The sequence below is a fragment of the Diabrotica undecimpunctata genome, chromosome 9, assembly GCF_040954645.1.
Source record: "Diabrotica undecimpunctata isolate CICGRU chromosome 9, icDiaUnde3, whole genome shotgun sequence".
In the NCBI taxonomy this organism is placed as follows: domain Eukaryota; kingdom Metazoa; phylum Arthropoda; class Insecta; order Coleoptera; family Chrysomelidae; genus Diabrotica; species Diabrotica undecimpunctata.
Window position 1 is genome coordinate 87,371,405 of NC_092811.1, and position 16,389 is coordinate 87,387,793.

The 16,389-nt window shown below is 34.9% G+C and overlaps 1 protein-coding gene across 2 annotated transcripts in view; it reads right to left on the minus strand.

Annotated features, from left to right (window-relative positions):
- LOC140450231 (lysosomal alpha-mannosidase-like) overlaps positions 1-6,648 on the minus strand; it is a 142,641-nt gene extending 135,993 nt beyond the window's left edge. For both annotated transcript variants that reach the window (XM_072543741.1, XM_072543742.1), the window contains exon 1: positions 6,358-6,648. The gene's annotated coding sequence lies outside the window, so the exon portion shown is untranslated. The remainder of the gene's footprint in view (positions 1-6,357) is intronic.
- Between the last annotated feature and the right edge of the window lie 9,741 nt (positions 6,649-16,389).

The window sequence follows — 16,389 nt, forward strand, 5'->3', positions numbered from 1 at the left end:
TTATTTGACGACTAGTTCCACTGCAGTTCGTTTCATTTTTCCCAAAAAAAAGCCTAATAATGTCAGATTTGTGGCAATGCACCCACGATTTTCTCGGGGAATTTATTGAATTGTATAAAAGTTTTTAAGTAGTTATGTTTTAAAACCAAGTAGATTGGTTCAGGTTTCAGGAATTATTTGGCTTAACGCTGGTTTGGATATTATGATTGTGAACTCCAAGTCCTTGACGCTGCGTCCTGTTGTAAGATATCTGAGAGTTGCTGTGAGTCTTTCATGGGGTGTAATGGCTTTTCTCAGGAGTGTCATGAGATATGTATGGTGTTACCAACTCTAGCAATTGACAATAGGCTGAGGTGTCCATTCGCAAATAATTGCGCCAGTCATCTGGTTCGCCTCTTTTAGTAACGAGACGTGGGAATACTGGCTTCTTTTTAGAAGCTCACTCTCTTGACCATCTTGTCTTCTCCCTCTTCATCCCCTTTTTCCTCAGTCGTAGTATCTTCATAGTTGAAAAAAATTAAAGAAAGCAGCCGTGTTTCCTCCATAATAAAAAAAAAACACTAAACAAACTTCACCCAACTCAAGACTCTGAATTAGAAATGAGGTAGAAAACGGAAGGAAAAACGTAGTGTGTATACACTGGACAAAACGTACATTTTGTCGTACGTTTTATATGACCCACAAAACGTACAATAAGACGTAGTGTGAAAATGGGCCTTAATGTAAGTGCGACTAATTTATGTGATGATGATAATGAGACAGAAATTAAAAGTGAAAAAATGTCAGAATCTAAAAATGATGATAAAAACGAGTGGTATGATATAGATGAGAGTGACAATGAAGCTGGTGAGTTGAAACAAATCAAGATATGTCTATATTACATTTTAACGTTAACGAAATAAAAAAATCCTATAGATGCATACAACTTATTTGTAACCGATCATCTGTTACAGAATATTGTTACTGAAATAAATAGATTTGCTCGGGAAATATTTTAAATATACATCGATCAAAATCACGTATACGTTCCTGGCTTGACTGCGATATAGCCCAACTAAAACGTTTTTTCAATATGTATAGTTATGGGATTAGTTGATGGTGCTGCAATAAATTTATATTGGTCGAAAGATCCCATGTTCAGGAATGAGTTTATTTGCGAATACGCCACACGATCCTTTTACTGATGTGTTGCATTCATTTTGGTAATAATGAGCAGTGTAATAAAGAAGATCGGCTCTATAAGATAGGTAAAGTTTTAAAAGTATTGAACAAAAATTTTCAAGCTGCATTAACTCCAGGACGGATTTTGGTAGTCGATGAAAGTATAGTACCTTATCAAGGAGGACTGCAAATAAAGTAATATCAGCCAAATAAAACAAACTTGTATGGAATTAAATTAAATAAGTTATGTAAAGTTAGAGAAGCTGCTAATTGGTCTATATATAAATGAAAGCAAAACAAAATATATGGAGTGCACAAAATCAAATCAACATAAGAATCTGAAGATAGACAACCATACCTACAAATATGCCTCCACTTTTCCCTACCTAGACTCAATAATAAATGACAACAACAACATTAGTCAAGAAATAAAAGCACGGATTCTTAGCGGTAATAAGTGCTTTTCTGCATACAACGACTTAATGAAAAGTAAGTTACTGAATCGTGAGTCTAAACTTGGTCACATATGGATATAAAACGTGGACCCTCTCAACCACTGATGAAAATCAACTGTGAATATTTGAGCGCAAAATACTAAGGAAGATATTTGGACCAACCCAATGCAGCGATGGTTCGTGGAGAATTAAAATGAACCACGAGCTGGATGAACTAATGCAGAGCTCAGATATTGTTAGATTTCATCATCATATAACGGGGGTCCTACGGCGATTGCCGCTTCCCGCATTTCAGCCTCCATCTTTTCCTGTCTCTCCAATCTCCCTCTTCTAAGCCTCTAGACTGCATTGTTTTTGTAATTTCTCTTCTCCAGGAATTTGGTGGTCTTCCCCTTTTCCTTCTTTCTGGCGGAACATACATTAAGGCTTTCTTTGGCCACCGCTCCTCCTCCATTCTCATCACGTGACCATACCATTGTAATTGCCTTTCTTGTATTCTATCTGAAAGAGTATCTCTAATTCCTGTACGGTTTCGTATTTCCTCATTCCTGATTCTTTCCATTCTCGATACTCGACATGACCTTCTAAGATAATCCATTTCCACAACGTCTACTTTATCTCGTTCATTCTTTGTCATCGTCCAACATTCAGCACCATATGTGGTAATTGGTTCTACAATTGCTCTGTATACGCGAAGTTTGGTATGCATCTTTATTTTATTAGACCACAGTAATGAATTCAGTATTCGGATGCATTTTTTCCCTTGGGTTATTCGGTTTTGTACATCTATCTTAACTCTGCCATCTGCTGATATGATGCTTCCTAGATATTTATACTGGTTGCAGCCTTTTATAACTGCGTTTTCAAGCTTCAGATCTGTGGTATTTCCTCCAATTTTTAAATATTCTGTTTTGCTTATGTTTACAGTAAGTCCCCATTTGGCATATTCCTCAAATAATTTTCGATTCATATAATTTATATCTTCCTCATCGGTTGCAACCACCACCTGATCATCTGCAAATAACAATGTATACAGAGTTTCTTGTCCCACTTCGATGCCCATAAATCTACATTTATTTCTCCAATTCCTCAATGCTTCTTGGACGTATATTTTAAAGAGTGTCGGTGACAAACAGCATCCTTGCTTTAGGCCTTTAGTGACTTTAAATTCATTTGAGGTTCTGGTTCCAATTTTTACACAACTAACTGCATTTTCGTACAATTTATATATCGCTCGGATATACGTCGAATCCAATCCGGACCTTTCGAGGACCTCAAACATTTTCTTTAACGGGACACTATCATATGCTTTCTCAAGGTCTATAAATACCAAATGGGTCTCTCTACTTCTTTCGACACGCTTTTCAATTATTTGTCGTAGGATAAATATATTATCAAGACAGGATCTCCCGGTACGAAAGCCGCTTTGTTTTTCAATATCTTGTATCTGTCTTTCAACCCTCTTCTTTAATATTCTGCCGTACAACCGGCCCACAGAGCTCGTCACACTAATACCTCTATAATTGGAACAGTCTCTTTTATTCCCTCTCTTATATATGATATATATGATTTATTCCAATCTTTAGGAATTTCCTGGTCTCCACACATACATTTATTGAAGAGGTCTACTATTAATTCTAAAAGTGCAGTCGGCCCATATTTAACCAGCTCTATGATAATGTCTCCAGGCCCTGCGGCTTTTCCGTTTTTAACCTCTTTTAAGGTTTCCGTCAATTCAGATAATGTTATTATAGGGATTTCCTGTCTTTCGTCTCTGTTGTCTATTAATTCCCTTATCTTTTCCCATCTGTACTCTACTCTATCCTCTTTCAGCAGTTTCGTATAATATTCTTCCCATTCATTTAACTTTATGAGAGAAATGTTGTCTTCACTTTTCTCATTTTTCCTAAACTGCTTTAATGTTTTCCAAGCTTGTGCCACTTTTGTTCCACCCATAAATCTGTCCAGTTCATCACACTTAGCCTCCCAGTTTATATTTTTCGCCTTATCCACGTCCTTTTTAACTTCTCTATTCCATTTAGCGTATATTTTTCTGTCTTGAGGGTCTTTGGATTGAAGCCATGTGTGATATGCTTGTTTTTTCTTGAGAAATTTCTCTTCTAGTTCCGTTGACAACCATTCAGGTTTACCTGAATATTGTTAGATTTGTAAAGTCAAAAAGACTAAACTGGCTTGGTCACCTAGAAAGAATGCCAGATAATCGAGCTGTAAAAGTAGTCCAGAGATGGGAGCCCCAAGGAAACAGAACAAGAGGAAGGCCCCGTAAAAGATAGATAGACGACGTAGAGAGGGATCTTAAAAACATGAACATCGGGCAGTGGCGAAAGGAAAGTATCCGATAGGGCAGAATGAAAGAATATTGTTAAGCAGGCCAAGACTCACAAAGCGTTTTAGCGCCATTAGAAGAAGAAGAAGTTATGTACAGTGGATGGATATACTAACAACACAATTGTTTAGCGTGGTAAAAATACGACTATTAATGCAAATACTTCTCAAAATGAGCAGACAGTGTATGATGTTCTTGAACATGTTGAATTCGAAAATGGCTACTATCGCTATTTGTATGCTGATAATTATTACTCGAGTTTACCTTTAGATAAATCGTTATTCAAAAAACAAATAATTTATTGTGGAACCCTGAGGTCCAACAGAAGAGGTATTACCAAAACGGTACCTTAAAAAACTAAACACTGAGAAATTTTGGGTACTCAGAACAACTCCTTACGTATTATACAATGGATGGACAAACGGCCAATTCTGATTGGGTAATTGCTGATTACAATCAACCAATAAAAGGAGTAGACTTTAGTGATAAGATGAGTTCTTATCATTTCGTTTTAAGAAAAATTTTAAAATGCTACCGTAAACTAGCCTTTAAATTTTGGTCTGCAACAGTTCTGGATTGTTTATAACAGGATTCCACAAAATTATCTATAATGGAATTTAGAAGAAGATTGGCACGGGAGTTAGTTGTTACTTCAGTTGCACACAAAGACACCACTACTCCCAAAAGAGTTCTACTCACTTTTGTTACATCAGGACCTGAAAAGCAAAGGAGAAGACAATGCCAAGGATGCTATCATAAATTAAGAGAAACACATTCAAGCAAACAGGCAAGTAATATGGTGACAAAAGTAACAAGTTATTGCAATGAACGTCCTGGACAACCAGGGATGTGTTTACCTTGCTTTAACAACATTCATAAAAAGTAATTTATTTTTTAAAACTTATGTTTTTTGTTCACTAACTAAGAACATATTATTTAGTTTACATATTTTTTTGTTTTCAAATATCATTTATATAAAAAAAATTAAGAAGTCTTCTGTCATTTGATCTTTTAAACTAACTCGGTAACAAAGTGTAGGCTGTCTTAACACTTTAAAACATTCTTAACAGGAAACCTGATCAAAAAACAGATGACAATGATAAGTTATTAGATGTTTTTACTTTTAATAATTGATTTTAAAACACGCATAATTGATATTATAGAACTGTAAAAATATAAAACCTAATTACGTCATTACCAGTCTTCGACGGTCGGTAACGCATCGTGTTCACGCCAAGCTACCGGTCCCGGGGGACCGGTAATGAACAATTCCGTGGTTTACATGTTTTGGGAACGCAGTCAACCTGTTAAAAGCTAACCGAGTCATGAGTACAAAACCAGCCACATATTTTGGGAGATATCAGAACGCGTATACTAGAGCATTGTAAGACACAAATAATGTGCTATTAAGGCACAGGCATACTTACACCCATCCTTATAAACTAATAAGGGTTGTTTGTTAAGTTGAAATAAAATAAATTCATAACATTTTGATTAAAAAAATATTGTATTTTGGTTTCAATGAAAAAAAAAATACAATTATTCAAATTTCATTGCAAGGGGTGGTTTTTATAAGGGTAGAGATTATGTGGTAAAAAATCTAAATTTAATGTCACTGTATAATTAAATAATTCCAAATTGCTCGAATTTACAATTATACGATTTTTTTTAATATGGGTTATTTTTAACCCTAAACAATAAAAAGCAACCAACGGCACAAGTCCAAAAGTGAACTAGAGGGTAAGTAGAACCTAAATCCAAAATGCCATGCAATTCGGTGGTGATACAGAAAATTACAGATTATCTCCGTATTTCACGTTCATTTAATGGCCTAAATATTTCCCCGTGAATAGTACCTTACAACCATTGACAAGTAGTTTATGTTAAAACGGAGTGGTAACGGGCACGGAAGGGGTAAGGGAAAAAAAAATCGTCACCCACAGGGGGAGTCCGGCCGGTAAACGACGCCCGTCCCCGTTGCCGCCCCATCCTGTTATCTTTCCTAACAAACTACCCAATGCCTTTCGCCTTTCATATCACCTTGTTCTTCAACGTGTCCTGCAGGACAGCCGTTTTGTACACGGACCGTTCTAACATAAATCAGCCTCAGTCTAATTCATAAAAAATAGAAAACATTAAATAGATAAAAAGATGTAACTAAAATTTAATCAAAGGAGAAAAAACTTGATTTGTATTTTTTTAATTCTGCTACTTTAATTAAGGTAGAATGGTAAAAACTATCGAGGTATTTAGAGACTAAAATATAGGAAAGTAAATGTCGACAAAAAATGGTTCTAGATAATTTTTTAGTAATTTTGAGTGTTAATCAATTGTGTTCATTATAAAAAAAATTATATTTGAGTGTAGGTATATAAAAACTAAATAAATGCATACCTGACAATGTACTAAAGCAAGAAATAAAACAAACACAAATATCGACCGGCACAGGAAGAGACCAGCCACTAACTTTAAAATTTAAAAAAGATCTAAATCTGCGTACTGCCTATAAAACTACCGCACAAGCCGAAGTATTATCTCGAACTGTGATAACGTTTAACTAGTTTGTTTTCATTGTCCACTGCGGCGGTCAGTCACAATGTCAGCTGAGCAAGTTCAAATAAACAGAATAAACTACTGTTTTTTATCTTACAATATTTGTAAGTCCGGGACGAATGACCATATTTTTGTGTCACTGTCAGTAACGGACTGAAGTTTACAGCGGAATAATGGTATGGAACAGCGGCGTAGCATGAGACAATAAGTAAGGGATGCAATTAAATCTGATGAGTGTAATGCTACTGGGATTTGTTATTTTAATTCGTTGGTATCTTGTAATGAAATTGGACTTTGTTCCTATATTTCCTTTGCCAATTTTCGTAACTTAAGGTAACCAAAAATTATAACTATTTTACCAAACATATATATATATATATATATATATATATATATATATATATATATATATATATATATATATATATATATATATATATATATATATATATATATTTAATATCCAAATATAGCTTTTTGTTGTGAGGATGAAGTGTAATCTTTCTTCTCATATTAAAATATGTTATTTATCTAAAAGAATTATGTCCAATTTAAAACTAATAGCAGCCTTAATTTTTGGCAATGTTAACGAATATTATGAATATTATGCACTTACAATTTCAACTTACCTATGGCCTTATAGGATGGGGTGGAATACGAAATAATTACTTGCATTCTATAAACATTATTCAAAAGTGGCTAATGAGAATTATTTATGGGAAATGTTTAAGATATTTTAGCGAGCTGTTATGTATAATGAAAGTCAATTTTTAACTGTACGTAAATTATTCTGTTACAAAGCCCTTATACATATACATGAAAAAAATATAATATTAGACTTCTAACAATCATGCCCATCAAACTAGGTATTCAAGGAATAATGCAATTTTACCTAAATGTAATAAATCCAGCATGGGGTTAAACCGCGGATGCTTTCTAGATCCTATTTCTTTTGGGTGAATCAGTCCCTTTTGTTTATGTTATCTTCTTGACGGTATCTCTCCATTTTTTCCTGTCTCTAGTTTTTCCTCTCCATTCTCTAACTCCTGTCCTTTGAAGGTCTTCTTCAACTTCTTGCAGCCACTTTTATCTTAGTCTTTCCCTTCTCTTTCTTCCTCCTGGATCCCATTCTATCATTGCGTATGTCACTGCTTCATCTCCTACTCGCCAAATTCGACCTAACCATCTAACCATTGCTTTATTTTAGTCACGATGTCTTCCTTAAGTTCTTCCTTAATCTCTGCATTTGTTTTATTTCTATATTTATTTTGCTCTCTTCTGATTGGTCCCAGTATGGTTCTTATAATCTTTTTCTTCGCTATTCTTAAGTCTTCTTCATCTTTTTTGACCATCGTCATTGTTTCTCTTGCATATAATAATATTGGCCTAATTATGGTGTTATAAATGTTCATCTTAGTTTTCAGTGTTTCGCTTTTAAGTAATCTTTTGTTTACAAAATAAGCTTTATTCGCTGTTGATATTTTTTCTTTTATTTCGGATTTCCTTCTCAGAACTTCCTATTTTGATTTTTTCTTTTATTGGCTTTTTCCCCAATCTTAATATTTTGTATTTTCTTGATTTAATCTTAGTCCCATTACCTCCCCTTTGCCTTTTATTTCTTCTAGCATTTCTTTCATCATTTTCCTGTTCTTTGCAATAATAGCAATATCGTCTGCATATGCGATTATTTGACCACCTCTTGTTCTTAGATTTCCTTTATGTTTATTTCGTAGTACATATTCTAAGGCTAGATTAAATAGCGTTGTTGATAAGGCATCTTCTTGTTTCATCCCTTTGTTTATACTGAATTTCTCTGTCTCTCCTCTTTGTGTCTTTATGCTAATTTTTGTAGTTCTTATTGTCATTTCTATTACGTTTCTGAGTTTATATGGAATATTATTAATCCTTTCCTTTTATTTGAGTCAGATGCCTGTTTGAAGTCTATGAATAACATGTCCAATTCCAATTTATATTCGTTTGCTTTTTCCATTACTTGTTTTATGGTGTGTATTGCATCTACTGTAGATCTTCCTTCTGTGAATCCATGTTGGTACTGTCCCACTCTCTTCTTTGTGATCTTTGATAACCTCCTTTTTATTATTGATGTCAATATTTTATGTGTTGTATTTAGTAATGTTATTCCTCTATAATTTTCACAAATTTGTCGGCCTTCCTTTTTATGTATTTTGACGTGACAACGTCTTAAATTAGGTTGTGGCTCGGATTCACTCATGAAAAAGTGTAACGCGCTCACGTCTGTTACGATGAGTCACCGAACGAGAGAGAGGCCCGCCGGACGGGCGAATGCCTTGCGTCTCTCTCCCACTCAAACATGATCGGTCCGCTGCGCGCGCAGCACTAGAGAATTAGGCGCGTTGGAAATTAGTTAAGTTTAAGTTTACATGTACAATGTTTTAGTAAACAAAATATATTTCTATAGTTAAAATTTGTGCAATTCTTATTTTCATTCAATTCCTTGTTCCTATTGTGCAATTTAATAATATTCATATCAATAAATATTCTACCGAGAAAAAGACGTTGTCACGTAAAATCTTCGCCCGTAAAACCGACTTTACAGGCAACCGATTTTTGTAATTTGCCTTAAGGCATTATGTCCAATAAAACTATTAGCAGCCTTGATTTTTGGCAATGTTAATGAATATTATGAATATTATTATGACCTTATACAATCTCAACTTACCTATGGTCTTGAAGGATGGGGTGGAATACGGAATAATTACTTGCATTCTATAAACATTATTCAAAAGTGGCCAATTAGAATTATTTATGGGAAAAGTTTAAGATATTTTAGCCGGCTGTTTTTATAATGAAAGTCAATTTTTAACTGTACGTAAATTATTCTTTTACAAAGCCCTTATACATATACATAAAAAAAGATAATATTACACTTTAACAATCATGCCAATCAAACTAGGTATTTAAGAAATAATGCAATTTTACCTAAATGTAATAAATCCATACTCTAGAGATATACAGTGTGTCAATTTTAAAACTTACAAACTTTACTTATATCTCACGAACAAAAGCTGATATCGAAAAATGCTTGAAACCGTTTCTAGGATAGTAACGGGGAACTAGAATCACATGACAGAGAACTCACCCCCATCAAACCCCTAGATCCCACCCACTACAACCAAAAAAGTTTAAATTACAAACCCCTACTTGTGATACATCATTGAAAAGACTACAAAAAATGATATCCGATGGTATATATAATAATTGTACAGGTTAAAGAAATAATTGTGAATCTTTGGCTTAAATGGAAAATTTAATGAGGTTATTTGTTGAACTACAAATTTTTTAAAAATGTCAATTAACTAAATGTTAAAAGTGGGTTCCGTTTCCGATTTTGATGCTTTCTCGCAATTCCTTAAGTGACGCAGGTTGAGTTTTATGAACAATTGACTTGAGGTAACCCCATAGAAAAAAGTCAGGTGGCGGTAAGTCTGGTGACCTCAATGGCTAAGCAATAGTGCCTTCCAATCCATTTGTTCGGATAATTAGTATCCAACCAGTGCCTAACTGGAGCTGTATAGTGAGGAGGTGCTCCATCTTGTTGGAAGTGCAGCAAATCTTAGTCTAGAGCTAGGTTACCTTGATCGTCCCTTTGGTTCTCTAAATCATGCACAAAAGTAAAATTGTGGCTTATTCCCATCAAAAATAGTAAACTGCATTAAGATGCCACAACAAAATAGCTTCAGAACAATAAATGGAATAGTGGCATGGTGTACTTTGTCGCCGATAACAATAAAAAATGCTTTTCTAAAGCCGGATTTATGTGTAATATAGATGCGAATGATTTTAAAGCAGACGATAATATTCCACTTGCACAACTATTTCCCACCATCAAAGACACATTAGTGGATTTAGAACAATTTACCTTGACTGATAGATAGTGTTGTGCCAACAGAAAGTAAAGAATTGACCATCAACGACGGTATTGAAGAAAAGACAGAAATAAACGAAACTATCCCTAATTCTGAACCCGAGAAGGAAGAACCTGAAGTTTTTCTAGTGTCGAATATATCCAGCCTATCTAAAGCTGAGAAATTTAGAAAACTTTTTTATTAATGAGAACAATTATTACGACATGTCGACATGTAATTTAAAAAGTATAAAGCAATCATTAATTTGCGATTATTTAAAAACATAAAAATTTAACCATACAGTGTGTCCAAAAAATATGCAACCTATTTTTAAATTGATGTCATTATGTTCATTTATATTTCTGATTAATTGAAGTTACTAAATTTAAATTGAAATTAATAAATAATTGAACACAAAGGAATACCACAAATGGCAGCGGGACGTCTTCAAAGATAGGCTTTTTTCTTAAGCGGATTTAATTGCAGTTTTCAACATGTAAATCGAAGCCAAAATAGACGAGCAGATGAGCTTTCGAGCCTTTCTTTAGCTTCAAAGAAGGAAAATGACACAGCACAATATTATTTTCATTTTTTGAAAGAGAACAAGGACAAGTAATGGATAGAAACTTTGAGAAGGTATATAGGTATGTATGGGAAGGTTAACCAGAGGAATTAGAAAAAGATTTGCGGCTTTTAAGAGAAGACATCTTGAATTAAGTCTAGATAATGGTCTGTTAATGTGGGGATTTAGGGTAATTGTACCGGAAAAGACAAGAAAGCAGTTATTAGATGAAATAAATGGGACACACAATGGAATAATTAAGATGAAGACAATTGTTAGACGGTATTTTTGGTGACTACATCTGGATGAAATAATCCAAAATCCAAATAAGTAATCCAAATAAGGCAGTATTGGTAAAGTTTGAAGAAGCCAAAGGAGTATTTGATAGAATTCATTCAGAATTTTTAAAACCAGTCAGAAGAAAAATGTTTTTAATCATAACAGACTCATTTTTAAAGTGACCGGAAGTGTATATAATGGATAAAATTTACACCTCAGCAACACTACAAAGACTAAGATATTGCTTTACTAGGTATAGGTTGCCAAATAGTATATTATCGGATAATGGGCCCCAGTTGGTTAACGAAGAATTTGAAACATTCTGTAAAATGAATGGTACCATACATACAACATCTGCTCCATATCATCCAGCAACTAATGGGACTGCTGAAAATAGTGTAAAAACTTTTAAACATGCCCTGAACAAGTTATTAATTGATAATATTTCAGATTCAAAAGATTTATCAGTGCTTGTAAGTAAATATTTGTTTTCATATAGAAACACACCCCACTGCACTACGGGGAAAACTAATATTTGGAAGATATACAGTAGACTCCCTCTATAACGAGAACTGAAATGGCAGACTAATTACCTCGTTATAAGCGGATCTCGTTATATCCAACAACAATAATATTGTGCATACATATGAATATGTAGTTTTCTAAAACATTAACTTTCTATAGTGAAGCCATTCGGAGCAATATAAGATGCTAATAAATATTGTTTGAATGGCGTTTTTAAAACAAAGTTGTTTACTTTTATTGTCAATGAAATGCATTAAAACAAAAAAGAGTTGTTTACTTTTACTGTCAATGATATATGTTAAAACAAAAAATCTGTATTCTGTAAATATGTATAAAGCGTATAAAGTTATTTTGTCATTTTTGACTGCTTTAAATTGTCCAGTATTCTATCTATCATATTTTCTAAAGATGTGAAACAGTTTTATGCTTCTTCATTTGCGTTTTGTCCTTGGATAAAATTTCTGACAACCTTTAAAACACTTTCCACATCTTGTCTATATTAGGACCCATATTATTAGGTGTGAATGGTCAACCCAATACAATGACACTTGTGAATCATAAATTTTACATTTCCGACTAAGAATCATAAATTGTAAGAAGTTTATTGCGGGCGGCCCGCAGTTAAAAAGGGTATTTATTTATAGCTACGGCCGGGCCAAAACGTAAAAAATACGTTTTGCAATCTTATTTTCTCTCGTTATAAGCAAATTTACCTCGCTATAAAGGGTTATAGTTCAATAGAAATTTCACGGGACATCTAATGTACCTCGTTATAAGCGAAACCTCGTAATAACCGTGTTCGTTATAAAGGGAGTATACTGTATTAAGAACCGCTAAGACTTTATGACTAGCTCTGCTAGAGAAAGGGCTGGGGTAAACCAAATCGTCATAGGGGTAGACAGGTAGTATTTGAAGAAGGGGAATTAGTTAATACTAAAGAGTATAGAAATTTAAATAAATCTTCATGGGCCCAAGCTATGACTGTCTTAAAGCAAGATCAGTTAACCTATATCTGTAAGCCAGTTACAAATAGTAATTTAATTCGGGAAAATCATACAGATCAATTTATTAAGGTGGAGAAATTTTATGATGGAGCTAAACTTGGTGTGGATGGGGAAGTTGTAGACAAACTAAAATTTCAAAGTAATAATACTCAAAATGGAACTGGCTATCCAATATAAACTGGGATAGTAAGCGATACAAATAGACCTAATGGTTATAATAATAGGAATGTAAGTCAAGAGGCTGAAGTAGTGTGAGAGTCATGTGACTACAGCGTTTTCCGTTCTACCGACAATATTGATATCGTCAGTATAGGCACGGATTGTTACTGACTTGTTATATATATATATATATATATATATATATATATATATATATATATATATATATATATATATATATATATATATCATCATCATCATTGGTGCTACAGCCCTATAAAAGAGCCTCGACCTTCCCAAGTCTATTACGCCAGTCAGTTCTATCCATTGCCAGCTGTTGCCAGTTTGCTGCGCCTATTTGTCTACCATCCTCATCTACACCATCCCTCCATCTGAGTTTTGGTCTACCCCTTTTTCTACTTCCCACAGGTTGTGACATAAGGATTCTTCTAGGAGGGTTGTTCTGCTGTGATCTTGCCAGATGTCCTGCCCATCTTAGTCTTCCTATTTTTATAAAGGATACTACGTCTTTACCACTAAAGATATGTTTATATCTGTGATATATCTCGTAGTTGTACCTCCTTCTCCAAACACCATTTTCACAGATGCCACCAAATATTCTTCTCAGGATCCTTCGTTCAAATATAAGCAGGAGATTTTCATCTGCCTTGGAAATGGTCCATGCCTCTGACCCATATGTCAACACTGGTTGTATAAGGGTTTTGTATATGGTTATTTTTGTTTTTTGGCTTAAGTTTCTGCTTCTCATATGTCTACTCAGTCCAAAATAGCATTTGTTTGCTAGGATTATTCTTCGCTTGATTTCTTCCGTCATGACGTTCTCCTTGGTGATCAGGGAGCCTAAGTATGTGAATTTGTCCACCACTTCAAAGGTAGAATTATCAACCGTGAGTTGGTGGCCGATGTTTCTGGCTCTATTGTTGGGTGTTGATGCCATTATCTTAGTTTTATTTTCATTTATTTGCAGGCCCATATTTTTTGAGGCGTGTGACAAGGTGGTATACATTTCTTCTAGCTTGCGTGTTGTGCGGGCAACTAGATCAACATCATCTGCATATGCCAAAATTTGGGATGATTTATTAAAAATGTTTCCTCTGCTGTCTATTTGGGCATCCCTGACCGCCTTTTCCAAAGCTATGTTGAAAAGAAGACACGCCAGCGCATCTCCCTGTCGCAGCCCAACATGCGTTTCAAATGCCTGTGATTGTTCGCCCTGTATTTGGACTTTGCAAACAACTTTACGCATTGTAGCCTTAACCAATCTTATCAGTTTATCGGGGATGTGGAATTCATCCATGGCTTCATACAATTTATTTCTTAGGACACTATCATAGGCCGATTTAAAATCTACGAAAAGATGGTATGTGTCGATATTAAATTCATTTGTTTTTTCCAGTATTTGCCTTTGCACAAAGATCTGGTCTGTTGTTGATCGACCAAGCCTAAAACCACTTTGATATTCGCCAAGAAGCTCCTCTGAATATTCACTCAGGCGACCATATAAAATACTCGAAAATATTTTGTATGCTGTATTAAGGAGGGTTATTCCCCTATAGTTTCTACATTCTAATTCATCGCCCTTTTTGTGTAGCGGACAAACGATCCCAATACACCACTCTTCTGGGATTTGTTCCTGATTCCAGGCTCTCAGTATGATTTTATATATATGATTAGTCAGAGTAGCACCTCCATATTTAATAAGTTCCGCGGGTATACCATCACTTCCTGGAGATTTATTATTTTTTAGGTGTTTTATTGCATCCCGTACTTCCTGAATTGATGGAGGCTCCAATGGTGTATTGTTGTGTGCTCCTGGGGGTGGTTGATTTGGATCTTCTACTTCGATAGTAAGCAGTTCTTTATAGTGTTCCACCCACCTTTTCAATACTTCTTCTTTTGTATTGAGTATATGCCCCTCCTTATCCTTACATAGTCCGATCCTTGGTTTAAATTCTTTTCTTGCTTTATTTAGATTTTTATAGAATTTTCTTGTTTGATTTTCCTTTTTTAATGCCTCAAGTTCTTCCAATATTCTATTTTCATAAGTTCGCTTTTTTCTCCGATGGATGTACTTCTCTTCTCTTCTGAGATCTTTATATTTTTGTTCTTTTTCTCGGGTTCTTCTTTACTGCATCAGTTTATATGCATTGTTCTTTCTTCTTGTAATGTCCTCGCACTCAGCATCGAACCACTCATTGCGTAGTGGTGGTCTTTGCGGCCCTAGAATCTTATTTGCTGCGTCTTGAATGTAATTTTTACACGTTTCCCATTGTTCACTAATTGTTAGATTCTCTTTAGTTATGTATTTAGTTTCGATATAGTTTTGAAACCTTTCTACCGTTTGCGGGTTTTTGAGGAGTTCAATATTAAGGCGCCTTGTTTTGGTACTTCTCTCCTTCTTCGCATTTGAGATTCTAGCCCGAATTCTTGTGCCAACTAGAAAATGATCTGAATCAATATTGGCGCCTCGATAGGTGCGGACATCCATAAGGTTGGAGAAGTGTCTAGCATCTATGATCACATGATCAATTTGGTTGTTCGTTAATCCATCAGGCGAGGTCCAAGTCCCCATATGTATTTTTTTGTGTAGAAAACATGTGCTTCCTACGATCATGTTCTTTGAGGCTGCGAAGGTGACTGCTCGGTGTCCATTCGAATTAGTATTATTATGGAGACTATATTTACCAATGTGCGGTAGATATATTTCTTCCCTTCCGATTTTTGCGTTCAGATCACCGATTATTATTTTAATGTCATTTCTGGGACAATTGTCATATGTTCTTTCTAATTCATCATAGAAATTGTCTTTTTCTTCGTCTTGCTTGTCCTCTGTTGGGGCATGTACATTAATAAGGCTAATATTAAAAAACTTGCCCCTGATCCTTAAGCAGCTCATTCGCGGATTTATCGGCTTAAAATCTATAACCAAGTGCTTGACTTTATTATTGACTATAAAGGCTGTCCCAAATTCATGTCTGGTTCTATGGCAACTATAGTATATATTGTAGTTTGCTTTTTGGATTATGCCATGACCTGTCCATCGTACTTCTTGTATTGCAGTAATATCAGCATTATATTGTGCTAATATGTCACACAGTTTGCGGATGTTTCCAGGTTCGTTAAGTGTGCGAACGTTCCAGGTAAATACTTTAAGATCATTATTTCCATTATTCAGGTCCTTATTTCGTTGCATAGGTCGTCGTCGAGATTTCCGTCCGGCATTTTTGACTTTCGATTTCGTAACTATAGGGTTTTACCGGGTTGGGTAGTTAACCCAACGCCAAACCCCCTTTTCGGAGGGCCATTTCACCCACTCTCGTCAGTTCCCGACCCAACTTTCCACCCGGGTTGGATACCAGATCTCCAGCTGGGTTGCTCGGTTAACAGGGGACACCAGCGTGAAAGTGAGAGTCGGATTTGAGTAGAAGAGGCTAGT